The 26,909-nt window shown below is 36.4% G+C and overlaps 1 protein-coding gene across 3 annotated transcripts in view; it reads left to right on the top strand.

The window, feature by feature from the left end:
- Positions 1-26,909, top strand: part of JAKMIP1 (janus kinase and microtubule interacting protein 1) — a 163,814-nt gene that overhangs the window by 42,210 nt on the left and 94,695 nt on the right. Inside the window, exon 2 of one of the 3 annotated variants that reach the window (XM_032984547.2) lies at positions 14,040-14,234. The exons of 1 other annotated variant lie outside the window; for it this stretch is intronic. The gene's annotated coding sequence lies outside the window, so the exon portion shown is untranslated. Of the gene's footprint in view, positions 1-14,039; positions 14,235-16,948; positions 17,107-26,909 lie in introns of those variants that run through there. One more of the 3 variants, XM_032984545.2, reaches the window with a different exon arrangement.

Below are 26,909 nucleotides of genomic sequence, written 5' to 3'. Positions count from 1 at the left end.
TTCTGTTTCAACTTTCTTTTAAGGGAATTCCAATCTGCTGTTTTCTGCCCTACTGGCAGCTAAGAAATGTGAAAGTGGGTGTTATGACTAATGAAGAACTTGTTTATGTGCCTTTACTTAATGTTTTTGTTGGTTTATAGCTACCTGAATCCTCTAAGAAATGCTTGTAATCTGTGTGGCGCTCTGAGAAATGGTTTGTGATTTCTGGGTTAGGTGAAGGGCCTTGAGGAGTGCTCACTTAACGGGAGCTGAGGCTCAGAAGTGTGTTTGCCCAAGAGTGGTGTCCTCCAGTTGGCATTCAGTGAGAGGTGCTAATGATCCAACAAAGCCAGCAAGCTGCCATGCTTAATACAGTTATCACTTGTAGTGTAGATATTGGACTTTAATTACATTTCTTAAGTAGGCTAGAATCTAATAAATCTGGAAATGGTAATTAGCAGGAGCCAGATTAAGGACAACTGTTTTTTTTAACTTGTTATCCTGCTTTTGTATTTTAGACAAGACCTGAGTTGAATAAAAGTTTTTGTATCTGCTCATGTTTTTTGTCAAAACAGAATAACTTGTTCATGTTACTTTACTCTTGGCCTCATTTTGGAGACCATCAATTATTTAAAGAAAGAAATGCTATAGATATGTTCCATATCTATATTTTTAGTGCTGTGTAAGAGTAGAATATTATATATCAACTCTTTACCTGGATTCCTACTGATCAATGCATTCATATTACTGACTCATTAAGTGTCAATTTCTATCTTAGAAATCTATGGTGCTGGACTTGAAACAGGACCTGGGTTCTGAAAGTTCACTCAGCAATTTTCTCAACTTCAACTATTTCTGATTGGGATAATCTAATAGTATTTTTTTTTTTTTTTAATAGCTGCTTCTTAATAAGAATTATTGGAGATGTTCTTCAGCTTACAGCACAGGTTGTAAAGAGAGGTTTAAGCGTGCATCCCTTTTATTTCATGCCTCAAGTCTTTGGAATTAGAAGAGATTGCACTAAAATTTCCAAATATGATTACCATGTTTCATAGAGCTTAGAGTAAACAAGTAGTGTACAGATAGGAGAATCTAGTTCCACGTGCATAAATCATGTTCTCCTCCCTCTGCAGACAAGCTGATGAATTGCATGTAGCAGTACTAAGTCGTATTTTATAAACATTGAAACCAAAAGGGAAGGGATGATTTATCATACTGCACCACAGCAGCCAGAGGATCTTGTAGGATGAAGTGATGACTTACTTTCTGTTATGTTCTGGGTGAAATAGTACCAATACAAATCAGTTAACTTACAGGTACATTTTATTTTTTCCTCAAATGTTACTGCTTGGCATGGTATTTAAAAATTGATGATAATTATGTGGCTAAGTCACATATATTGTACCCAGTAAGCCTCAATTCAGTTATTTTTTAAGATTTTTAAAATAAATTCTCCTTTTTGTGTTTAAGTATTCAGTGGTCTGAAATTAATAAACTTTGAACCCATCAAAGTTAAAATACAATATTTCATACTTACAGATGTTCCAGTATAAAGATCAATTGAGTTTTGTTTGTTTTACAACAGCTGTTATGTTTTTAGCAAATAAATTGCCATAGATAAAGAATATTGTGAAGAATCCCACAAGGATTTTAAAAAGCTTCTAGGTGAAGTTAGCTGTATGATGACAGAAGAAATTCAGTTCATGTTTGCTCAAGGTGATACATGTGGAAATGAAGAATTGTAATGTCTGCTAGATTTTAAATTATAATGCATGAATACAACTTAGTGAACAGCTTACTTAAAGCATTTGGACCATGCTGAACCACAAAGAATAAACCTAACACCCTGACCTATTAGGCGATAGGCACAGAGGGTGGTAATTGGCACTCTAATGACCTCACTACCACATAAATGGTAATGCCCACAGCATCAGTCCTCTGTAGGCTTACCTTTTAACAAAGGAAATCTGTGCCAGAAATACAAGGTCAAAGTATATATCTATCCATTTTAACCCCTTTAAAGACTTCTAAATGACCTGATATTAAAAATGTAATGTTTTCCTTGTTTAGAGAGAAGACACATAAGAACTTACATTTGGTCAAAATAAAATTTTATCTTGGATGCATGTGTGTATATTTTATATATGTTTAAATATGTCTTTTAAATATATATAAATATATAGAAACTATTGCTGTGTAGAAAAGGACTAAGTGTAAGCCAGCTGAATTGTATCTAAGGACTGCATCCCTTTTACATGGCTTCTTCAATATATTTTATCAGCAACATGTGCACTTCTGCTGACGGTTGCACTTTCCTTGACTTTATTGTTCCATTGTCCCTAATAAATATGGATACTTTGATGCAGTAGCATGCATATGTTAGATCTCTTTTCCTAGTATATCTTTGCTGATGCAGGCAGCAGTCTATTTCATCTGAAACTTTATTTACTGGGAGGTGTTTATATAAATACACAGTAGAATAAAGGTGGTATAAAGACAAGTGATTTATCAAACATGGGAAAACCAAAAAAAAAAAACAACAAACAAACCTGAAACCAGACAAAGAATTTCTCAGAACACTTCTGTTCAGCATTCAAGTTACAGATAGTAATGCAACGCACAGGTTTTTTAAAAAAACTCGTTATTCTATGCTTTGTATTAAAGGATGTGTTATCAAGAAAGTGAGAAATAAATTAATACTTTTAACTCTTTCAGGAAAACAGATCAGGTCATAGTTAATATTGCAGATAATTTTTTTTGAGATAAGCCATCTTAACTGAATTGTGAATAAAAAATATTTGGTTCAATGTATTTGCATTTGCAAAGAATTCAACTTGATATTTCCTGACATAATGTTAAAAGAATATTAATTTCAAAATTAACTTGTAGAGCAAGCAAATTTAAAGCAAGCTTACATTCTGGAACTGGGTTTAATCTTTTTTTTTGCAAATTTACTAGAGCAATAGGACATAAAAAAACCCCAAACAAATCCACAAAAAGCCCGAGGGGAGTGTGTGTGAGAATGAACCAGCAAAAGAAAGGGGGTAGTTCACTCTGCACAGGTGTGGAAATGAAAGAACAGCACTGAGCTGCAGTTAGGGATGCTGAGCTTGAACATTATGAGCTGGCAAAGTAAAATAAGCTGAGCTGTATTACTGCTGACAGGCCAGCAAGAATTTTAAGCTCAGCATATGTCACAATGATGAGAACTGTGAGGAGCTCCTTTGTGGAGATGTTAGAAGTGAATTTGTGTCTGTGCCTGATCCTCACACTCATGTTGCCGAAAGGTGGCTATTTTGCACATTTGTATGAATGGATCTCTGAAATGCCAAAAGGAGTGTAACAAATGCAGGACAACCCACCCTGCTCAGGGTATGTTCCCTATGCACTGTGCCCCTCAGGCTGGCTCCTTCCTGTGTCACCACTACGTAGCGTGGCTCTTTTACTGGGATATTGCACATTCCAGCTCAAGTTTCTCCAGACCTTTGTGAACACCAGCGTAATGATTTGGTGGGGTCACTCTGTCTGGGACTGAGGGACCAGGATGTTATGCATCCCAGAAACAGACTTTTGCTATAAAATCTGTAACCGCTTCTGAACAGCATTTAATAACATCCTGTTTTGGTGTATAGCATATATGTTATTGTGTGTGTGTATATATTTATATAGAGAGACAAGATAAAAATGTGTGAGGATATATATAACTTTTATATTTATATAAATTTTTGTATATATGTATTTTATATATATATGTAGGATAAAAATGTGTGAGGAGAGGAAGGAAAAAGGATTTTGGATACAAGGCTTTAGGAGGTGTGTTTCTAGTTTTAATTTATTTACTTAATGGAAAAAATTCGTTTCTCTGATATACTTTGAGAAGGCCATGGCAGCCATATTTTTAGGACACAGATTTTCACAGCTGGTATTTCCAGCTCCTGGTAGGGAGGCTAGAAGCTGAACTTTGTGATATAAAAGTGAAGGCAAAGCTCTGTTAAAATATAACTCGGTGGACTCCTACCTTTCTGTTCCTTAATGACCAAAATTGCTCCAATGTCTTTTCCTCAAACCCTGTTTGTAGATGCTTACTCCTCAGGAAAGGACAGTGACCTTATACTGGCAAGGCAATGTTTGTAGGCAGTGGCACTCACCTAGCTTTTGTTAAATCCAGCTAATGTCAGTGGAAGAGTTAGACAACGTCTTGGGCATGTAGTCTTTTAATCAGATCTGAAACAGAAGAAGCAGTCTTCAAAGGCCAGTTTATGCTGAGCTAAGAGGACTTGTTCTGACTTTAATTAGATATATATCAGAACATCTCTAGACGAAAGGGTATTTAGTACTCATGGCATACATAGAACATTAATGTGATTAGGAGAATGGAAAAAAGTGATGAGGTATTTGTCTCCAAAGGGAAAGAGAGATATTTCATTCTCTGTAGAACATGGAGTTAGGAGAGGAGATGGGGTAGAGGGAGAATGTAATCCAGTATATATAGAAAAACCTGTACTGAGTTTGTAGTTTTGGTATCCAATAGTTGTAGACTTTCTTTTATAGATGTGAGGTGTGGCTTTGGTGCTGCTATTGAATTAAAGAAGAACCAACAATGTCAAAGCCATTGCTTTTCTGTGCATGGCAGTAACTAAATCAGGGCTTGTAGTATTCAATCTCAGGGACTGAAAGATCTATGGTAGATAAATTGCACTTATCAACATATATTGATTGCCTATTTTAAGAAATATCACTAGTTTTTCCATTTCTGGATGCCTAAATACCTTTTGACTGGTAGATACACTTTCAGTAATTGTAAAATTCTATATGATCTATTGTGAAGTGTGCCACTGTCAGACATGAAATCCTCATGGTAGAGAGATCTGAAGAATTCAGTTTTGTAAATAACTGGACTGGAATTAACAGAGAACTAGAATGTAACAGCCAGCGTGCTTACATGTTACTGCATCTCTACAGCACTCCTGTATGGTGCTCTTGGCGAAATGGCTGGAGAGGCATGTCACTCCATCGCTGGGTAATTGTTCCATAAAGGCAAGTACCTGAAGAGTGGTTTGATTTTTTTTCTCCCATCCCCCATTACTATGATTTTAATTGGAAGCAGCTCTTTGTTCGTGTCAAACTAGCATGAAGTCCTTTACTGAAAGATAGTGATGTCTTTGTATTGCACAGTGCCTGTTTCAAACTGTTACGGTTGTCTTTGTTTAATTGGACTTGCCGAGGTTTCTGGGAGAATGAAAGTTCTATCATCTCCTCCAGCAAATCACTTTAACATGCTGTCTCTGAGCAGAAAAATATCCCTTTTATGAGTAGGTGGAATAATATGCTAGCTGGATTCTGATATTTATTAAATGTTAAGTCTCTGTCAAAATCCGGAAGAGAGCACTATGAAGCACAGAATTTACAGATTTACAGATGTACATGTGTCATTTTTATGATCATTATGAAGTCTTTATTGTGCATGCAGGATCTGTGCACTTCATAGCTGCTATGTAACTCTGAGAAATGTAGGTATCTGTCACTTTGCTGTTAGAATTAAAGCATTTACTAATAATAAACTACCAACCTAACATCAGTGAGATTGCTCAATGTGTGTCTTAACAGAGCTGGTTCATGTCATTAGGTATAGAAAGTGCAGGTTTTCTTCCAAGGCAGGGTTAAATGCTGAGCTGATGTCCAAGCACATAGGGCTGCCCTGACTCCTTTTCACAATTTGTTGCTGACTCACTGTCTGACCTTGAGTAAACCTCTTCCCTTGGCATATGCTGCCTGTAAAGGAGAAGTACTAGCAATGACCTGTGTAGTTGTTCTTGGATGATGAGTTCTGTGAAAGTGCAGATTTGATGTAAATTATTTGTTTTGTTTCATGTTTTCTTAGCCTTAGGATAGGCGCTGTGTGTTGGTATTAGAAAGGAAGATAGCAGTATATGTGTTGAGGGACAGAGATGAGGAAATTCCAGAGACAGAGGGTTGAGAACTAGTTTGTAGATGGGGCATTGAACAATTTTATCTTTGGCTTCCTTGATTTTAAAGTACATGCTAGTTGATCCTGCAACACTGATTCAAAGTTATTGAGGGGTGTGTTTTAAAAAATAATAATACTACTACTAATAAAAGCTAGTGCTGACCCTTAAAAATAAAATTTATCCCAACTTAATGTTACTTCTAATTTGATGGTTTTTTTTGTATGCATACATGTCTGTGTTTAAGAATATAGATCTTATGAAATTAGAAAGAGATAGTAGCATTATGGTGGACTGTCTCTGTAATGGGTTTTTGACATCTTATCTACCCCCTCTTGAGAGATATTTTTATCCTGTTCAGACAGAATATATTCTGTCTTTCCAAATCTTTGACCTGTTTCAGATAGCTACTACTCTTCCTTTTTTTGAACTAACTGTCCAAAAAATTGAGTTAAAATGGTTTGTAAAAAGAGCAGCCCATAAAGCCAGGAATTTTTCTTGAATTAGTAGAAAAGTTTAAGCGAATCACTATGTGATCCTACAAGATCTTTGTAACATTGTAAAGCAGAAGCTTATACTTTTCCAGTTGTTTACACAATACCAGCTTCCAGCTGGAAAGGATGCTTGACATGGCACTTGGCTCTCATTTTGCTTGGAATTTTGAAAGTACTAATATAAAATTTTCTCTTATTGAATGATATATTTTAAGGACCTGGCTTTTAAAGGGAAGGCCTGCTATAGTGCTGCAAGATAAGTTTTGTGAATAGTTTGTCAAAACCTGTGAAAAATAAAAACACATACCATGAAGCATCACTGTTGTGACACAGTGCAGATTTCTTATGAGTACACAAGGGAACTTAAAGTGAGTACTATTATTTGTAGCAGTAGTCATGTGTGGCAGTTTCCAAACTCATGCTAAAAGCTGATGTGAAAATTTCTTTTTAATTAATCATATACAAGTCAGTGTAGCTCAATGAGTAAATTCTAACCTTTATGCGAGGGATGTTCAGGGTTAAGATACAAGAAACAGACTTCATGTTGTTCAGACTTAGGAATCCAGTTGTTTCTGTACAGGGCCACCTAAATGTATTTGTTCATACCCCACATAAATGCTACAGGTGTACGTATTTATATACTGCATGAACTGCTGAAGCAAAATAGTAAATAAACAAGTCATATGTGAGAGAAACTAAAAAGCCTGAATAGCCTAATAAATCATGCGTTAGACTTCAGTTTAATAAACACTAGGCCTGAGGAGCACCAGTGGAAAAATAGGAATTGTTTTTAGATGTCAAAACCAATGGAAAAGCAAACTTTTCTCTTGTGTGAAGGACTTCAGACATACAAATGCATGTTAATTGCCTTATCAGTGACAGATGTATGAAGAATCCTTGTTCAGGCTTTAAAACTGAAAAATTTCTAATATCTGAAATAGCGAGGAAGACAGTTAGTCCATGAGTAAGTAAGCTTATATGTCCTTTGAGGGCCAATCTATTTGTTGATCTTACATCAGCAATCTTGGTCACTTTGATAATGCAGTATTGAACACTGTGTGTGGGAGTAGGGGGGAAAAATAGTCTTGTAAACCTTCATTGTTCCAGACTATGTCTTTGAGTAAGCTGTATAAGATCAAGACAAAATAGCTTCAATTGCTGGGTCAGTCCAGGGCACAAAAAATGGTATTCAGCAGCTTGAAATTGATGTGGAAGCAAACTACTGCCAATAGAGAGCAATGGCACAACATCTCCCTTTATTCTTACAACATTGAAGGGGTGAGCCTATAGAATCTGTGCGGGCTGAATTCCCTGCTGGTGCGACACCAGGCAGACAGAGCAAGAGGCATCAAGCCAAGAAATGAGAGTTGCACTGAACTGTTTCTGAAGCCTATGTGTGGCTGGATCCGTTTATCAGGCAAAAAAGACTGTATAGAAAATGTGCATTGATTTGTTCTTAAAAGTTCTCAAGTAAACTCACTGGTGTTTAAGATTGTATAAAGAAAAGTATATACCAGCAAGTTTCTTAATGCACTCAACACTGCTCCTACTGAAGTGCTAACCACCCGATTTTACCTTTGCTGTAGATGATGTAGAATGGATGGTTGTATAACACTTTGACGTTCCTGCCTCTCTTGCATTTGTACAAGTGCTGTGGTAACATAAACATTAATGTTATACCCATAAAAGAACAGTCCATTTTTGTAAGGTCTGAGAAGCCTAAGGCCTGTTAGCTACATGGAACCTAACTAGAAGCTGATTTGGTGGGAGAGAAGGGGTCTCAGAGGGGAGTGCCTCCAGGAAGGAGGTTGGCTCCTTTGACAGACCTGGGAACAAGAAAACCCCACAAACTTGTGTAAATAGGCTGAGAAGTGTCACCAGTCTCAGTCTCCAGCAAGGAAATCTGAGTTGGGAAAACATTTTATGTTGAATGTTTTATTTATTTATTTATTTATTTTAAAGTATAAAAAGACTGGTTCTTAGTGTGAATGAGGCTGTGTAGTCTCTGGCCATGCTCACTGAGAGCTTGTTGAATCTGTTTTAAAAAAAATACATCGGACATTAACATGCTTGATATTTAATGAATACAGAATACCATTCGTAACTTTGATTATTAGTTAATTATTGGTAGTCTTTGAGGAGATAATTTCACATGGATAACTCTCCCCCACCCAATTACTACTTCAACCCAGTCATCTTAATTACTGAGAAAGTCTTTGTATATCTTTACTAAACATAAACACTATGTAACATAGAGAATATAGATTTGCTTACTTCTGCACACAAAAGCACCTGTGTCTTGCAGTTTGTACACCATATTGATCACTCAAAATCTAGTAAATATTGTATTTAACTTATTTTCCAATTGTGTTTTATAGTGTTAAATCAACTGTACAAGCAAGTCACACTCATGTTCTTCTGAAACACCCACTCAAGAATTCATATTTTCTTCCTACTTAAGAAAAAAGAGAAATAATAGGAAAATTTTTCTTTGCTTTGACAATACAATTATATCAAATCCTATGAAAACACTGTTGCCTGATGCACACTCCATCTGGGAGTTGTGCTATAGTAATCTGCAGTAAGGCAATATAGAGCAACACAGAAGCAAACTTCAATTGTTGACCTATTTTTGGTAGTCCATCATTGCTGGCAGAAGTTTAAATGGATCCCAAGAAGTGATTTGTTATGGGGATCCCAAAACAGAAAGCTACAACATAGAGGAAGCAGGAAAGTGAGTGACTACTTTTATGTTTGTCACCGTTTCTAGTATGCAAATAAAAATTCTGTTTCATCCACCAAAGGCATACTTTGCAATAAAAACAACAAATTAAAACAAATCAGGAAAGTTTCCATCTATGTTCCTGGTAGTCATCAAAGAAGTATTTGTAGGCAACAACTTGCTGCTTATCATGTCTTTGATTTCTGCCATATCAACTTCAAGGTTGGTATTAAAAATAAGAAGTAAAACTAGGAAAAAGTTCCCCAAGTCATTCTGTCCACTCCTCTTCAGGTTTGTTCACTATATGAAGGATGGAGATGGTGTATGTTGCTGAGGATATATAGGATGTTCTATAAATGTCACGTCACTGTATTTTCTTGCTGGTAAGTCTTTGTGTTGGAAGGGGATGCCACTGTGGCATGATCTGTGCTTTTTCTACTGTGAGCTGTGATGCATTCACAATATGTTACATTGAAGCTTCTACTTAAATTGTCTTTTCTTTCTGGTGATTTTTTTTTCAATCTGCTTTTGGTGCAGCCACAGCAGAACGCATCACATTTTCTAGTTATAATATGGTGTTAGGTGGAAACTGAATAGATTAAGGAGAGAGCAAGTGATGTATGTGGGATACAAGTGTTTGTTGCTGACATGTTCTGGCTGTCAACATGTCAAGTCCCATTCATGAAGGGCTGCACCTCTGCTGCTTTTCTTTATGTGTAAATAAATTCTTTGCTCTGATGGAAATCCCAGGGAATCTGTTACCAAAGCAAATATCACATTATTAGAAATCAAAGACTAGAGGCAAGACTGGGAAGATGCAGTCTTCTTACATGCAGTTTGTATGCCTGACAAACATAGATTTTACTGACAAATTATAAATCAAATTAGTATTACAGATACAAAGCTTTAGACTGGAAAACAAGGTACTGTAGCAAAATGTCATGGTTTTTTGGAAAGACGTATGCTTTTTTAATACTTGAACATTTGGTGATAAGAAGGTCCCTCCCTCCTCTGACTGTCGATTAGAATAACTTCTGACAAAAAGCCAATGGTAATGTGCATTCCTGTCACAAAGCAGTTGCCAAGCAAAATTTCTAGCAACTACTGCAGAGAACTCACAGATGTGTTCAGCACTGTATTCCCAAAGGAATTGCCTTTTATTTGGGTCATTCTCATCACTGTCTACCATGTTTTATGCTGAAACCAAAAAGCCTCGTTTCCAAAAAGTCTTCAAAATGTGGATCAGCGGTACAAGGTTATAGGGAGGGCTTCCGAAATATTTGGGGAGGCTACTTTGCTGTTAGCACATGCTAAGGATGTGGTGATTGCTTATCTTATTTTTCTACTCTCAAGATGAGGGCTGGACCCTGCCTGTTGCTGTTCGAGGTGTGGAGGACAGGAAAGAAGGGTTAGTACCTCTCTTCTATGGAAAAAAGAGTTCTTTTGAGATTCCCCTCCACCTTGTAGTCCACAGACCCTGCATGTGTGGACTGTATGTGACATTAGCCCAGTTGTCAGAGGAACTGTCCTCAGCCGTTCTGCTTTCCAAGAAGAAATCTAAAATATCTGTTCACCGTAGTAAATGTTTTTTTAAACCTTCTTCAAGTAATGTTTAAGAGTTAAAATGGACTAAGATGTTCCATATGAACAGACTGGGCTAAAATCTCTGAGAATCTAAGTTCTTTGCTTGTTCTGGAATCTAAAGGAAAGGGTGGAGATTGACATCAGTGTTTACTGTCTTACCTTTAATTTTATGTTTGTCTCAAGATACAATGCTACCTGACATGAGGGAATAAGTGTGAGAAACATAATTTTCACCAAAGATTCTATGTATTTAAGTTTGTAGTTAAAAAACACAAACAAATAAACCTGGATACTTTCTGGCCTTTCCTAACTATTTGGAAAGTGTTGACAAGTATTGGAAATTATTGCTGAGTAAACAGAAATAAAACCTTCATTTTTCTAACACTGGACTTCTGACTAGAGAGCCATTATATAATGAAGAACATAACTGAATCAACTTTAGTATGTACTACCATGACTACAGGATATGAATATACTGGCAACTTTATTACATTAAGTGAAATTAGTAATTTATCAAATATCAGCTCATCTGTCCAATTACTTCCATAATAGTTTCATCTTTTTGAGGTGTTTTTGGTGTGCATGATGTATTTTGAGTTCTGAATGAATGTGAACAAGTGTGGTTTATGCTGTGTTTGTAGATTAACAGATACATTTCCACAGCAACAGCTTCCCCTCTTTATCCTTCCCCTGCCTCCCGCCATCAGGAATAGATTTAGTTTAGCAGTTACTGGAAATGAGAAATTAAATATCCAGTTATTTTTGTATTACCAAATCTTTAAGAAGATACAGGAAGATTACTGAAGGATTATTGGGTTGTAGGTTTCCAGTGGTTGCTAGTAATTTGTTGTGAATAGCATTCCAATAACTTCTAGTGACTGGCATAATTAAACGTTTCAAATTTACCAGTTTCTGCAAGACTTACTGCCAATTAGTCTTCTTTTTTAAATCTCACTGGTATGCTATGCCACTGAAACATCCATTTTAAAAATTGGATATTGTCACATTACTATACTATTTTTGTTATACATGCTATTGTTACTACAACTTGAAATTGCAGGTTCTAGATCTATTTTTCATCCTCTCAAAACTTTTGTAAACACTGTTCCCTTTATATAGGGAGGCCACTGGCCAACAATATTATTAAGACACTTTTTATTTCCAGATATACTAAAGAATTTAAATATGACTGTTAATAATGAGTTTTCTAGAATCTAAGGAACTTCTCCGTTCAGAGTACTGCGTAATGAATAGATCTGCTAAATCGTAAGCATATTTTTAAATGTAGAAAACTTACCCAGATAACTTGTGAATTTGAAGTTGTGGTGTTTTTTATGTTTTCTTTTGAGTCTTGTGGGTATTGTTCTGTTTTGTTGGCATTTTATTGGCCTGATTGCTCACTTTACTTGTCTTTGACAAGTAAATTCTTGCTTTCTCTTAGATGTTTCTACATTTACATGTTTCAAACATATTTACATTTACATTTTATTCAAACGTATTCAGATTTCTTCCTGAAGGCCAGAAGAAAGCACAAAATGTTGATTTATGTGGAAAAATAATATTGGAATATTTACAAACAGGGCAACTCAAAAAGGATGATGAAGATAGGGTGAAGTCAGATGTATGTGACGTCATAAAAACCAGAGGCTCTTGGCCACCCTGTCTCCCTAAGAAGATTTGCTACTATATAAATAGATTGAATTCCTCTTTTCTAACCTTTTGTGCTACTTAAAGATGCTGACTAAGCTGTTTCAGCACTTTTATCTACTGCCATGATCTGGCCCCAGCTGTACTTTCATTCTCTTCAAAAGTATTCTCTCAAACAGCAATGAATTTGGCCCTAAGGAAATGAGTATGCAGATATTTCTTTTTTTATTTCTCCATTAAATACTGCCTAGACGGCTGTCTTTATTGAACAAATAAGTCGGTAAATTATTCTGTGAGGATTTAGTTTTTAAGCCACTGAAAACAGAATCGACTCAGTAGCCTTAAACAAACCACTAGAAATGAGTGCAATACTTCCCAGCAAAGGAAATAATTTAGGAGTTATGTTTTGGAGACTGCTAATGTTGTATGCAAGCCTGATGGATTTTATGTGAAGTACAGCTTTTTGTGAAGACTTGAACCGTGTACATGGTAATAGACATATCCATCATGTTTCAGTGTTGTTCAGACAGGGTATCCTGTCTGGCTTCCAGCTCTCTTGATCAGTTCTGTGCCCGGTCTACCAGTGCTCTCCATTGGAGACCAGTGTATGGCCATCTCTGCACTAGACATTGCTGAAATTTGCTTGCCTTGTCCGAATCACTTTTACTCAATCACTGACTTACACTTTAACACAAAGGGCATACTATGAGAAGATTTATTACAGAGGAGGCTTTACTCTCTTTTCCATACTCCACAGTGTAAATAAAGGTGCTGTCATAGGTGTTCAGAGATGCTAAGAAAACTGAGGTGGATGGTACTCATCAAGGAACTTGATTTTCTGCTAGTTATTAAGCTTTCAGAGTGCTATTTTCCATTAAGATATCTCCATAAAGATAATTTTATTTCTGTAAACAGATTTTTCTGTGCATGGGAAATATCAATCCAAACTAACGTGTAGTGCATATCAATAAAGATTTGAATGCTTCTGTTGTTTCCCCTTCTGGTCAAAATATGTTGAAATATTATCAAGAAATGTGAAGTGAAACAATGTCAAGGTTTATGCATCTCTTTTGATTGTTTTTGGTTGGTTTGTTTTTTTTTTTTCAGAGAAGAAATTGTCATCATTACCTTCACTGTACAGGAGAATTATACATAGAATAATAGAATTCAGGTTTTCTGAAATGAAGTCTTGTCCTCTTTTCAACAGGACGTTATAACTTCCTTACATTGGTATATTTTTGGTATTTATAAAGATCCATGGCAATGGCCTGTCTGTATGTGACAATTTATAGGTGGCCACCATGACAATTTAAGCCTGTAGCCCAAATCCAAGAAACTCATGTTAAAATGGAATACAAATTTAGTGTTAGCTATGAGTTAACAGTCTGGATTGACCTGGTCTAATTGTCAAGTAGTTTAGCAGCTTTCATCCTGCCTTCATTGAGGACCATCTAGCAAAGATGACCATAAATTAGACTCTGCATATGTGTTCCTACTAGAGAGAAGATGCCACACTTGTAATTTTGCATGATATCTTATTCTGCTGCATTTGTTACCCTGTGTGAATATTTTTTTCATTGCATTGCTACCATCAAAGCTGTTAATCAAATCTGATTTGGAATAAATCTTTTTTCTTGTGTTTAACAGATGATGTCACTAATACTGCTCAGAAATCCCTCCTTGCTGATGAAGAAGAGAACGTTCCAATAGGACTAGGAGTTGTGGTGTGGAAAGTCCCAGTACAAACATACCTAAAGACTTAGCTACTGGTGCTGCTCAGTCTTCACCTCTTTAAGTTAAAACCAAACACAACTGCCTCAGAAACCTGCAGACAAGAGAAAGGTAATGTGCATTGCCAGCATGTTGATTGGCTAGGAAGATGATAAATCTATAATACAAATATGATGTTATCCATTTATTAAAGACAATACCATTGCGAGCATCAAGTTTGAATTTTTTTTTTTGTACTGGGAGAGTCTTTAAACCAAATCAATTTTTGCAGGCAGTAAAGTAAAACAAATTTGTACTAAAGTTTTGTCTTTGCTTGAATATCGTTCTCTTTACATAGAGACTTTCTGTGTTCAGTCAGTAAATTTCTTGATCACCTGAACATTTTCTTACTCATGATTTTTCTTTATTAATTTTGTAACGCATTTCCCCCCCAACTCTGCCCATGGCATCAAAAATGTACAGTACAAAGTGTTGCTCAGTGTCTTATGTTTATCATATGCTTGCTAATTTGACCACTGTCTTACTTCAGCTATACCTGTCACCATTAATAAAGAAGAAGGGCTTTAATTGCTTTGGTCTCAGTTGGATGCTAAGCTGCTTTGACAGGCTTTCCCAACCTTCTGTTGACTTTTATGTGTTTATAGTGTGAAGGTCTGGGTATTCAGAAGGCAGCTATATATGCTATGCATAAAACCCCACAACAATATTTTGATTGCTTCAAGGACCATCAACGATATGGGGAAAAGTAGCAGTTTCCTCCTGTTGGAGAAGTATGGTGAGGATGGCAGTTTAACACACTGCCTAATTCCTGTTTTTTTCATTTTGTGGTAGTCTTGCAGTGGAACTGCAGTGATGATGCAGTTACTAGGATTAGAAATGTTAGGAGAACTGGGCAGCCCCCACTCTGTGTAACTGTCCCTACTGCAGCAAAATGCCACTGGCTCCTAGAAACGGTATTTTTATCTAGAAAGAGGCTGTGAATATAATTGAAGTTTGTCAGAAAACTGTAATGCAGAGAGAAAAGGAAAGCTGCAGTAACCCAGGAAATACCATTTCCCAGTTTGTATTTTCCAGGTCACATATTTAAATTGTTGCCTCTTTGCCGCTCATGAACCTTGCTGTTATATTGGTATAGTGCATAGTGAACACTTACTTTTCATTTCTGAATGGATGGGAGCAGTATGACCCTACGTAAGGCAAGTACTATGGGAAATGACAGCTGTAGAGTGCATGACCATTACTGAAAAATTAATGAAGAAGGAAAGAGCAAAGTAAAAACTGTAGGGCACAGAACATGCCTTAGGGCCGGTCTGGGTAGTATTTTCTTGTCTTTGATGGCACTCAAATACAGCTAATACTTCATTAGTGTCTTTAACACTTCAGAGAATTTCATTGTAGCATAGTCATTATAAAGAGTGAAAAAATAAAGGTCTAAAATAAATTGGGGTTCATTGATGTGATTAACTTTTACTATACGTACTATTACTAATTATGGTAACTAAATTTGTTTTGAGGGCAACAGATAAACTAATGTGACCCTGAATTCTTTCTTCTGTAATTGGGAGGGCAGTTCAGTGTTTACTTTTGACTGGGTTTACCTCCTAATGGTAAATGCATGAGGAACTTCAGTCACAGATGTATATAAAAAAAATCATCTTCGTATCCACTTAATAATAGAAAGTAGACGGTGCTGATTTTGAAAAGAATTAAAATGCTGAACTCTAAAACTACCTGTTGAATATTATAACTTGTCTTTCTGCTGAGGTGAATGCACGTTGATTTTAAATCTCAAAGGAATGCTATTTAAATATACTTTTTTTTTTCCCCCATTGTCATTTAGTCTGTCCTGCTCATATACATTAAAACAGTTCAACATAGATTAACAAATTGATTTACATAATATTTTATTCAGCTCTCTCTGTGTAACGAAAATTAAATGCTCAAAACATGAGAGAGTCTTCAACAACTAACATATTTTGGAAAGTGATTTTGTCATGTGCAAATGATCTGTAAGGAGGCTTCCTGTTACTTGGAACTAGCTTATGAAAATTTGAACAGAGGAATTTCATTCTCTGGATTGCTTATGCACATTTGCCTGATGCTACAGGAAAAAACCCCTCCCTATCTGGTCCCTATTTGTCTTATTTGATTAGTCACATTTCTTGCATAAGAATATCTTATTTATTTGGCTAGACTGTTTCTCATATCTCCAAACTATCTTCTCAGATTGGCGGTGTAAACACAAACATTCGTGCAGGAGCGGTGCTGTTATATCATGCAGCTATATATGAGCACTTTGCTTTGGAGAAAAACTGGCTGCTTCTGTGAAAAATTAGATTGATACATTGTGTTGGATATAAGGCCAGGCACAGTTTTTGCAATGGCTCTTTGTTTTGCTGACTAATCATGAAATTGACCAAAATCGATATTTTTCCCCTCTCTTGATGAAAATTAAATTTAGATAAACTTTGGTATTGCTCTCATATTTCCATTTTTTTTCTTAACATCCTTTGAACAATCCAACTGTGCTGACTAATCCTCTGTACAAATATTACTCATGTTGCCTGCCATGTGATTACAGATCCATTACTCTTCAAACACAGAAAAGAACTACTATAACATGCTTGTGTCTGAATAGTTTCTCTTACTTGCAAATATAACAAGGTAGTACATTTGGGTAGCTGATAGCTGTACAACTGCTGGCAGAATTCCCACACATGTTTTACTGCTAGATAAGTCTGTGGCTGGTAATGGTCTTGTAGAGATAAGAGAGGTAATGTTTCACTTAGTCATCTAAAAGTACTCTTCTATGTGTTGAATGTTTGCAAGAGGTGCTAAAAAGAAAACTAAATGAACTTTCCTGACACCTTGGAAAGGTCTCTCATATATGTAAGACTTGCTGTCTGATATTAAGCATAACAGATATCCTGTCTATTATGAAGCTCCTTGTATATTCATAAATGAGTATGAATGGAAAAAGAAGGTATGAACCATGAAAAACCTAAAGCCTACATGGTAGGCATTCAATAAATAACAGTGAGAGACCGTGAAGTTGGCAGTTTTGATAATTCTTTAGAATATACTGTCCTTGTAATACCTGGTGCTTTTTCATGATAAAAGTGCTCTCTCATGGTTATGGTTGTCTTTCTAGCTTTTTGTTTGTTTTTTCTCAGCTCTTCCATTCAATTAATTCGTAACTTCAGTAGCTGTGAATGATGTGTTATAAATATTAAATAGCTTTGATAATGTTATTTGATTATGGCAATATATGGCAGGGGGGAAGTAATGGGTTACTCATTGCATTGTATAAATGTTGATTTCCAGGAGAATAGTTTTGAAGGACGCTAACGATCTCAACACCTGACACCCTTTCTGAAGGAAACCTATCCTGTGCACATGCACACATAACTGTATTTATACTTTATTTATACATATTTATGCCAAGTATATTATGAGGATCTTTGTATTACACGTAGTCTTAAGCAAAAACATATTTTAAAATGTGCCTTTATGTATTTCTGTATTATAATCATCTTGGACATTAGCAATTGATTTCAGGTTGTTGCTCACTCAGTACTGCAGTTCTGCAATCAAATACTCTAGAGTGGCATAATGTGTTATTTTGAGGAAACTGCTTTCTATCAGACATCTGCTTAATTAGTGGAGACCATTCTGTTAATTTTCTGCCTTGTGTGATCTTTTTGCACATCCTATTATTTTACTTAAAATCTGGAGTAAGTGTGCCTGAAAAATGTTACATGCTGAAACACTTCCATCTCTCAGCTGAGTTCACATTTTATTTAGTGTGTATTGTGTTCTGTGTTTCTGTCAAAAACTAAACTTTAACACAAACTAGGAAGTCTACCTCAAGTTTGTTTGAGAAGTTACTTCAGATGTGAACATACTTAGTAAAATCACATATAACGACTTTTCCTATTCAAAGATGTATTAGTAGGTCTTGTGTGCGTTGGTTATAGCAGAAAAAGTTTTTGGGAGGGAAATAAATTGTGGTTGAATTATATGAAATTTAGCTTAAAATTAAGAAATGCAAAGGGGTACCAGGTTAGGGGATATACTGAGATGTAAATGGCAAGTGTCCAAACTGTAGCAGAGACATTTCTATGGTTTCATTGAGAAACTTGCATTTCTGTATTGAGAAAATACCTTATTGCCTTCTGGTGGTTTCAGACAAGAGGTGGAAAGGGATGCAAAAGAATTGTAGTACTTTGCTGTGCTTCTGAGACTTAACCTGGTATTGTTTTGCCTTTGGGATCAGTTGCACTTTATTCCATCTGTTCAACAGTGGCAGTTTAGTATTTCTGTGCTTTTCAGGAAACTGTGGAAAGCTGACTTCCGATCTTTCTTAAGAAAAAAAGCTTGTGTTAAACTGCTTGCAAGAGTGCAGTTGTAAACATTTGCTGCACAAGCTCAGTTTTATATTTTCCCTGCCTTACATTTAGTTATCTATATATGAATGATTTTTTGAAGGTTAATAAAAGTGAAGGGAAGTGGCGGAGCAGGGAAAAGGGGTTATATTGTTGGTGGAGAGCAGTTTCCAGGTATGGTGGATGTTACTACAACCCAAGAAAAAAGAGAAATTTGGGAGTAGAAAGGAGGTGCAGAGTATTTGGGCATAATTAACTTCCAGTGATCAGTTGATTTAAAAGTGGATCCTCTAGTCAGGACAGTGAAAGGAAACCCATTACCTAGCTATTTACTGGTGAAGACCTGTGTATCTGAACAGAAGCATCTAGTAATTTCCTATCCTTAATACCTTAAAACATTTGAGAATTGTTAGTGAAGATCTTTATGATTTGATATTTTCAGATTTCTGCTGCTAAAAAAAAGCAATAAATAGTATATGTTTGTAGTATAGCCATTTGATTTGATATTCCCCAGGAGGAGAAAGAACATCATCACACTTAAAAACTTCCAGTTTTCACATTGTTCACTGAAATGGGTAGCATTTCATCATTTTCCCCTTCCTTTTCCATACCTGTGTATGCAGGTAACAACTAAGTCTTGATTTGTGTGTAACTTTCAGCTTTCATCTCACCCTTATTTTTTCTTCTTTTTCTTCTGATATGCACTTCTCTTCCTTTCCTTTCTTCTGTTTTTGAGAAGTGGTGGTTGTGAGGAAAGAGCAGAAAAACAGCAGGTAGGAATCTGACTTAGGCTAGTGATAAGTAGTGGGCTACATCACTGAGATTAGCTCTCTTTCTTCCTTTATTAGAGCCTTCTTAAGCAGGCTCCGTTCTGGTATTCTGTTACCCAGGATATATGCCTTCCACTGTGCCCACCACCTCTTCTTCCCCCCTCCCCCCTACTCATTTTGGAAACAGCTAGTTAAAGTTTTACTAGTATAGCTTTGTTATTTAAGAGGTGAAAAATTGCAGCATTACTGCTATAGCTGTGCCAACCTTAACCTTCAAGCAAAATCTTATTCAGAGATTCACCTAAAGTTTAGGGAGATGATGCGTGATGCAGCAAGAATAGTTCTTTCAGCATTACCTATATCCTTATTTTTCCATTGAGTCTTCATTAAGACTCAGTGTGCCTGGAAAGTCACTGCCAGCACCCTAACTTTTGAGGCTTCTCTCCGCCACCTGTTTTAGGGGATGAGGTTGGGGAGAACAACAGAACTGAATACTAAGATCAATTCATGGCAGAAATTATATTAATATATTCTTACACAATTGCATGCAAAGTTAGGATTGCTTCTGTAGCCTATTTACATGGTGGTGCAGCTTGAATAAAGATTTTTTCCCATGGTCAAAGGTGATTTCCAGAACCATTTAGACCTTGCAGAGAATGTCCTTCTTTGCAGGCACCATGGGAAGGAGGAGGCTGTGTTCATAAGGAATGAAGCATAAACATATTTCATTCAACCACAGGGACTCCTGTAAGCTTTAGGTAACATGTCCTGACATCAACTTTATGTAAAACACTGTACCATCTTCATGGTCTTCCCTCTGAAACAGTATGCTGAAATGAAAACTTCATTTCCCAATGAAGGAAAAATATTATATAGGTAAAAGGGATAAGGATGTTTATCTCACAGTGAACAATAAATCATAATGCTGTGCCCCCATAAATTGGATACCCTCATAAGCTGGATGTGCAACTTGCTTACTAGAAAGCTCTAAATTGTGTGTAGAAGTAACCTCTGTTCTGTGTCTAGCTGTTCTTTCAAGTTTAGGAAGGTTTATTTCTGCATATATATATGTGTGTGTGCATTGATTAATTTCTGAGCTTCAGAATGCTTTGGGACAGTCTAATCTGGGCAGCAGTAAGTCTGTAGTGACTTGTCACAGAGTAATTTTTGGAGTTTTGTGTTTGTATCTAATTGCACATTTCTCTCCCTTTAAACTGAATTATGAATAAATGTGTCTTTGTTTTTTTAATATTCCGAGGGATGCTATCCTTAAAATTATGGTTTTGATATGTGTATCTGGATAAAAGTATTTTCTGCATCTTCATGGCTACGACATTCAACTATAATGATCTTCAGAAAGCAAATTCATACTTCTGGTGGCTGACTTGCCAACCACCTTGCCAACAAGGCTGGCATGATTTGAATCACATTTTCTGGCAGTTACCAAAAGGGTATTTTATTGGTAGTCTTCTCATGGTGGTGAAGCGTTTTCAGTTTGTGGATCTTGGAGAATGGTTACACAAAGAAAGTAGTTCACAAAGTTTCTCCTCTGTGCTTTTCTTGTGCTTTGTCATGCTTGTCTCTGTCCTGTTTAGGCTGAGAAAGAAATGAAAGATTGTCTCCAGACTCTTGCTGTGTTAGTATCTAGCTGTGCATTTTACTGGCTGTACTTTTAAGCTGCTGCACTGCTCCTTTTCAGAATTTAGAGAGTTGAGAGAGGAAAGAAGCTATTGTCTGGCTGAAATACCCAGTTTAAATATTTAATTCCAGGTGCGTAAACTGGTCACCAGAGTGACTTAAACTCTGTTCACTCCAGTGAACATTCACTCAAATACCAATTTTTGAAGTGCCAGTTTTGGCTGGCTGATTATCAGAGCACTGTTAGAAGAAAGTTAACAGACCTTGTTGAGGGAATTGCAGTTTTGTGGGACACTAAATTTGATGATTCCTGCCAACTAACAGTTGTAGACTCTTGTTAGGTTCTCATAACTCCCATTTGTCATAACCCCTATTCAGTTTTTCATATTTTAATATTGTTCTCAGAATATCTTTCTGAGGTAGGCAAGTGTAATACCTGTTTTACTGAGAAATTAAGTGATTTGTTCAAGGCCGTACAAGGAATCTGTGACAGAATCATAGATGGAACCAAAATCCATCAAGCCATAGCCTGTGTGTTGTTCATAAGTTATTGTCATCATCCAGATGGATTTGAAATTAGATTTGAATTTGGGATGTCTTACTTCAAGAGCATTGAAGTTGAGCAGGAGTCCTTGATAAAACAATTGAACATAAGTTTGAGGTCCTAAATTCTTGAGGGCAGGTAAATACTTTTGGGGGATTCTGTGGCTCTTCAAAATTTAACAGCACTGTCAGCTCTGTAGTGTATGTATTTATTTTGATATCAGGAACCAAGGAACTTGGCTTTAAAAGTGGAGCATGATGGTATCTTTGGGAAAGACAAAGTATGTTCATCAGTCTTTCTGTAATACTAGAATAGGTCAATGCTTTCACTTTGGCTAAGAGTCCTTATTTTAATGAGAATATTTGTTGAAGTTCTGCTGCCTCTTGGTAGGTGATGGAGTTTTGTCATTAGTCTGCTCAGTGTTGGAACTTTCTTCGTTGTGCTGACTGATATGATTGTGCTGCTCTGCACATAGGTGTGTAATTCTGCACTGGAGGAATAAGGTGGGAATTTGGGCTGACTAACACAATATGAGATAGCTTGCAGGTGTATAGTAAAGGTGATTAATTGCACACAATAATTATTGAGATAGGAGATAGTGGAATCAAATCATGCCACCTCTGCTTCACTGTTCAGCTGGTAACTAGATCACATCATGATATGCCTTTTCTCCTTACACTTACTTGACCTCTCAAGTCTATCCAATTGATTTACAAAATAATAAGGTAAACATTCAACATTTAGTGAAGTGTTAAACTACCACAGTTTTCCTCCCACTGAGATTCCAACTCTCTCTTGAGTTGTCAAATTGGAAATCTGAACCTCTCTCCCCAAGCCTCTCAGTTGTCTTGCACATTTTCTACACAGCTGTCATCCCTGAATTTTTCATTTTTCCAGTTTTGGGTTTTAACTATTCTAGCCCTTTACAATAAAAATAATAATAATGATATTTTGTTTTGTTTTGTTTTTAATAAATCCAAAGGAACCTTCCTGCAAAAATCAGGTAAATAACTAAAGAAAAGTGGTCCAGTATAATCCAGAAGCCTAAATTTGGCAGAATGATTAATCTGTGGGGTGTCAGTGGCAGTGAATAAAGATGTTGGAGTCTGTCTCCGATTTGCCATTTCTCTAGCCCTAATTGAGAAATGCTACAACTTGCCCTTTCTTCCTGCTCCTGTTTTGGCTCTTAAATACTATGCTTTAGAGGGAGTGCTGCTCCTCAGTGAAAGCTCAAGGGTCTCCCTGCGTCACACCCAGGGTACAATCAGGGGTGTAGAAGGCTGGACGCACATTGCACTAGACATTGCATCTTGTCAGGTGTCCTGTGTGTGCTTAGAAGAAAGGAATTTGCATGGAGATCGGAGGATCGTCTCTGCCTCGGGCTGCCTCTCTGGGGTTGCAGTTAACCCAGCGCCCTAAGGGGCTCTAACTCTGTAGGAGAGCTGAGTTTGGAAGGTTGTGGAGGGAGGGCTTGGTTTATTATTTTAGTTGCATTTCAGCTTTGCCTTTTTGTGCTAATGTCTTTTTTATTTCATTTCTGTCACAGGACTGCTGTTTGTAGCAGACTGACTTTTAATATGGATACTAGGGTGATTTTAATGATTAATCCACAAAACAGTACTGCAAGTGAAATTGGGTAAATATTGATAAAGAATTATCATTTATTTAGCCAATGAATATTTTTTATTTACTTTAAAGTCCTGGGATCAAGCTCATAGCTTTTTGAGAAGAGATTCAAATTAAGGTTTCTGTAACTCATAGTGTATTAAAGTGTTGTGTAGTGTACAAAGGGAGTTGCAGAGTGCATCTGTGTAGGGTCTTGAAGGGGCCAGTGGAGCTGGAGGAGGAATGTGGTAGCAACGGTTTGGAGGAGATCTAGTTCACTTCCTCTCCTAGGGGGGCTGCAGCAGAGTCAATGCTTTCCACCACTTCTGCATGAAGACTATGCAATTTTGTATTGTGAGGCAGCTGTACTGCTCACTGGGCACTACATAGATGTCTCCAAACAAGCTGTGGTGTTGTGCAAACACATTTGTTGTGCATATTTGCCTCTGCTTTTTGTGCCCATCCCATTATGTAAATTTGTTATTTTGATTGTTCTCTGCTCTTCCAGTAACTTTGACCTGAGCAGTTGTAGCAATTCGAGGAGATTATCTGTTTCAGGATATTAGACAGGGGACTCATATCTGAGGTAAGCATTTTTGCACCCAAAAGATTTCATTTCTGTTGTTGTTTGGGAGTGGAATGGCAGTGACAGTTGTCTGTAGTCATAATAAATAGTCCGTTTGAAGTTGCATTTTTGAACTGGTCCTTCAGTTCCCTTCCAAAATAATCTGTAAAATCAGAGACCTGTTGTTCCTTTAAATCCTTTTCCATCATGTAACTATTCTGTGACTCCTGTTCTAAATGGCTTGCAAAGATTATTGAAGATACTGTCCTTTTGTAAATAGCTTTAACATATTTTTTTAAAAATTATACATAATAAATTCAAATTAATCTTGGTGACTAAATGCAGTTGTGATCCCTTCCCTTTCCTTCCCGCTGCCTTGTCCTCTTCAGCTCAAGCATTCCCTTTTATTGCCTATTGACTTGTGATAATGTGTTGTAAATTATGAGCTAGAGAGCTAGCTTTTGATGGTTGCTTATGCCCTTTGATTGGAATTATGCGATTAAAATACAGAATGCTATCCAATGGCCTGCAGTAGTACCAATCAGAAATAATTATTCAGTGTTATGTTGTCTGTAGTGGGTACACCTTTTATTTGAGGGTGTGTATAGGATTTAAATGAGTTTGTTATACTTTGGGGTTTTTTTGGTTATTTTTTTTTTTTTTTGTGGTATGCTTGGAAACACTTCATTTGCATGTGTTTTAACAGATGCATATATGACACGGGCGGGCAACCAGTTAACTGAAGTGAAAATGAATATATTGATAAAATTCATTCTGAATTAATGAAATTAATTCTGAAACTCTAGTTCTGTTAACTACTCTGTGAGGACCTGGAAGGTTGTGATTTGTGATGAGATGTTAAAACATAGGTGCTGATTCCTGGGGGCAGTGGGAATTTTCTGAAAGACTGTAGAGATACAGAATCTCAGCATATCACCTTTCCTGAGGAGCCACTGAAAAAAAAAAATAATGAAGCAAATACTATCCTTGGCAGAAGAGCTAGCTTACAAATACTATGCTCATCTACAGGGTATCACCTGCTATGGAACCTTCTGAGTGAGGTGTCATAAGAGCCTAGCTCATGCTATGCTGGAAGCTCTACAAAGCAAAGAAGTTACCGCTATTCAACTGTGCTCAACAGGATTATGTTACCATGAGATCTTTCTGCAAAACAACAGTTAAAAATACGTAGAGATTCCTGGTGATTTATTTCCATGTAGTTTGGACCTATAGGTATATTGTTATTAAAGGAGGAATGACTCAGGACTGTAGGCTGTGAATCTGCAAAAATGAATGTGGAGCTGTGAGTTAACAGTAAAGATGTTTTAGGTTTTATCCACCAAAAAATCACAATTGGCACGTACAAAAATGTTCCACTGTAAGGAAACTCTGCAATTCCCTAAGTGGGATAGGATTTAAAATAGCCCTTAGAAGCTCTGTTGTTCTAGAAATAGATCTGTCGCTGTAGGTAACTAATGAATGGTTATCTAAAATGCGACTAGTCTGCAATATACTTAGAAATTTATTCTAATAATTTGTATATTTTGTCTGGGAAAAGTATTATTTTACATCCTGTAGAGATGCTTTTACTTTAATCCTTTCAGTCGCGTTTTATTACATAGTGCTGAGAATTGAAGCAGGAAATGTAGGTCACCTGAACCCTGTGAGAAATGTGCCTTGGGCACTGGGAGCTATGAACGTTGTCTTTCCTGTACAGTCACTGGTTCATTGTGACTGGCTTTTAAGCTATAACATAGGTGAGCTGGCAGTTGCTTCTGAAGTTAACATTGTACCTGTGTCCACTGCATTTACTATTATCAGGTTGTAAGGTAATAAAATTAATTTTAAACTTCTTGAATATTCAGAATTGTGCTGTACTAAGAATATACTTATGTCTTATGTTCACAATCATAATAAGGGCTATGGGTAGCCCATAGCAGGTTCTGCAGCATTGTAAGAGAAAGGTTGAAGTAAAATGGAAAAACCCCACTGTTGATGTGGAGACAAAATATCTAGATGAAGCAGCATTTTTTTTTTTCCCTGTGCCTGTGTTTTTGCTTGGTGTTTCAGCTGAGATGACTCATTAACAACTTCACCTTCCAAAAATCATGTTGAAGCTGAATAACATTGACTAACGTTGTTCAGGTCTGAATCAGGACTGGAATGTTGAATTTTGGATAACAACCATTTAGTACATTTTTCTTATTACCATGTTATTTTATCCATATTTATTACTTGAGTTTATGCATTTACTTACTACTCCTCTTGATTACTGTTTATTACTCTAAGACTCACTCTCTAAAGATATATTCTTCCACTTACTTTCATGTATTCAGTATAGAATCATGTTTAAAGACTTGCATTTCTTTAAATGGAGTTATTTTTCACAAGAAACTAAGTTCCTTCTTTTCTTTCTCTTAAGTAACCAAAATTCTTTGATGCTGCACTTTCAATTTTTTTGAGGTAATTATTTTTTCTTTCTTTTTTTTTTTTTTTTTTTACTCCTATGTTTTATTGATAGCTAAAATCTAGAAGCATTGTATAGTTAGTTCTAGGCCTTCTTGCTAAAACCAGGGAAGAGATTGAGGTAGTGATGAAGTGCATCCTTTAAATAGAAGAGAAATTGGAAGTTATGACTGGAACACTGTTCAGCTGATTGGTTTTCCAGGTACCTTAGAAATGTAATGTATTTCCAAAAATGTCTAACACAAATGGAGTAATAATTTGTTAATTATATTAAATATTTTGATCTTCCACATGCCAGTCCTCCAAACTGTTGAACAGTTGATTCAAATCCAATCAAGTTTCTTTCGTTGTTACGTTTCTTGAATTACAAGTGCCCCTATGCCTTTCAAGTAAAGTGAGACATTTGGTATGACCAGAGACTGCTGAAATGGTGACGTGTGATTTAGAATCCATTACTCTTCCCCATCTTCTTTTTTTTTTTTGGTATCCTTTTTCTTTTTTGTTGTTAAATATAAAATATATTCAGGTGATCTTAAGGTTTGCAATAAGTGCATAGAGCTCACAGCACAGCAAGTGGCTATTTTTATTCATGGAGGGATTGTGGGACTATATTGTGGAGACTTCGTGAACTTGCCTCTCAGAGGACATACAGTGAGTTTATAAACAGGTTGTTGGTTGAAGCTTCTGAGTCAAATTTTGTCAGAGTAGAATATTTTTTCCTTCTTTTTTCTCAGTGTATTTACAAGTTGGGTGGGGTTTTTTGTTTTGTTTTGTTTTTTGTTTGTTTTTTTTTTTTTTTTTCTATGCTGACCT

The sequence above is a fragment of the Tyto alba genome, unplaced genomic scaffold (genome assembly GCF_018691265.1).
Source record: "Tyto alba isolate M040663 unplaced genomic scaffold, T.alba_DEE_v4.0 Super-Scaffold_6, whole genome shotgun sequence".
Classification (NCBI taxonomy): domain Eukaryota; kingdom Metazoa; phylum Chordata; class Aves; order Strigiformes; family Tytonidae; genus Tyto; species Tyto alba.
This window is presented reverse-complemented; position numbering and strand designations above follow the sequence as displayed.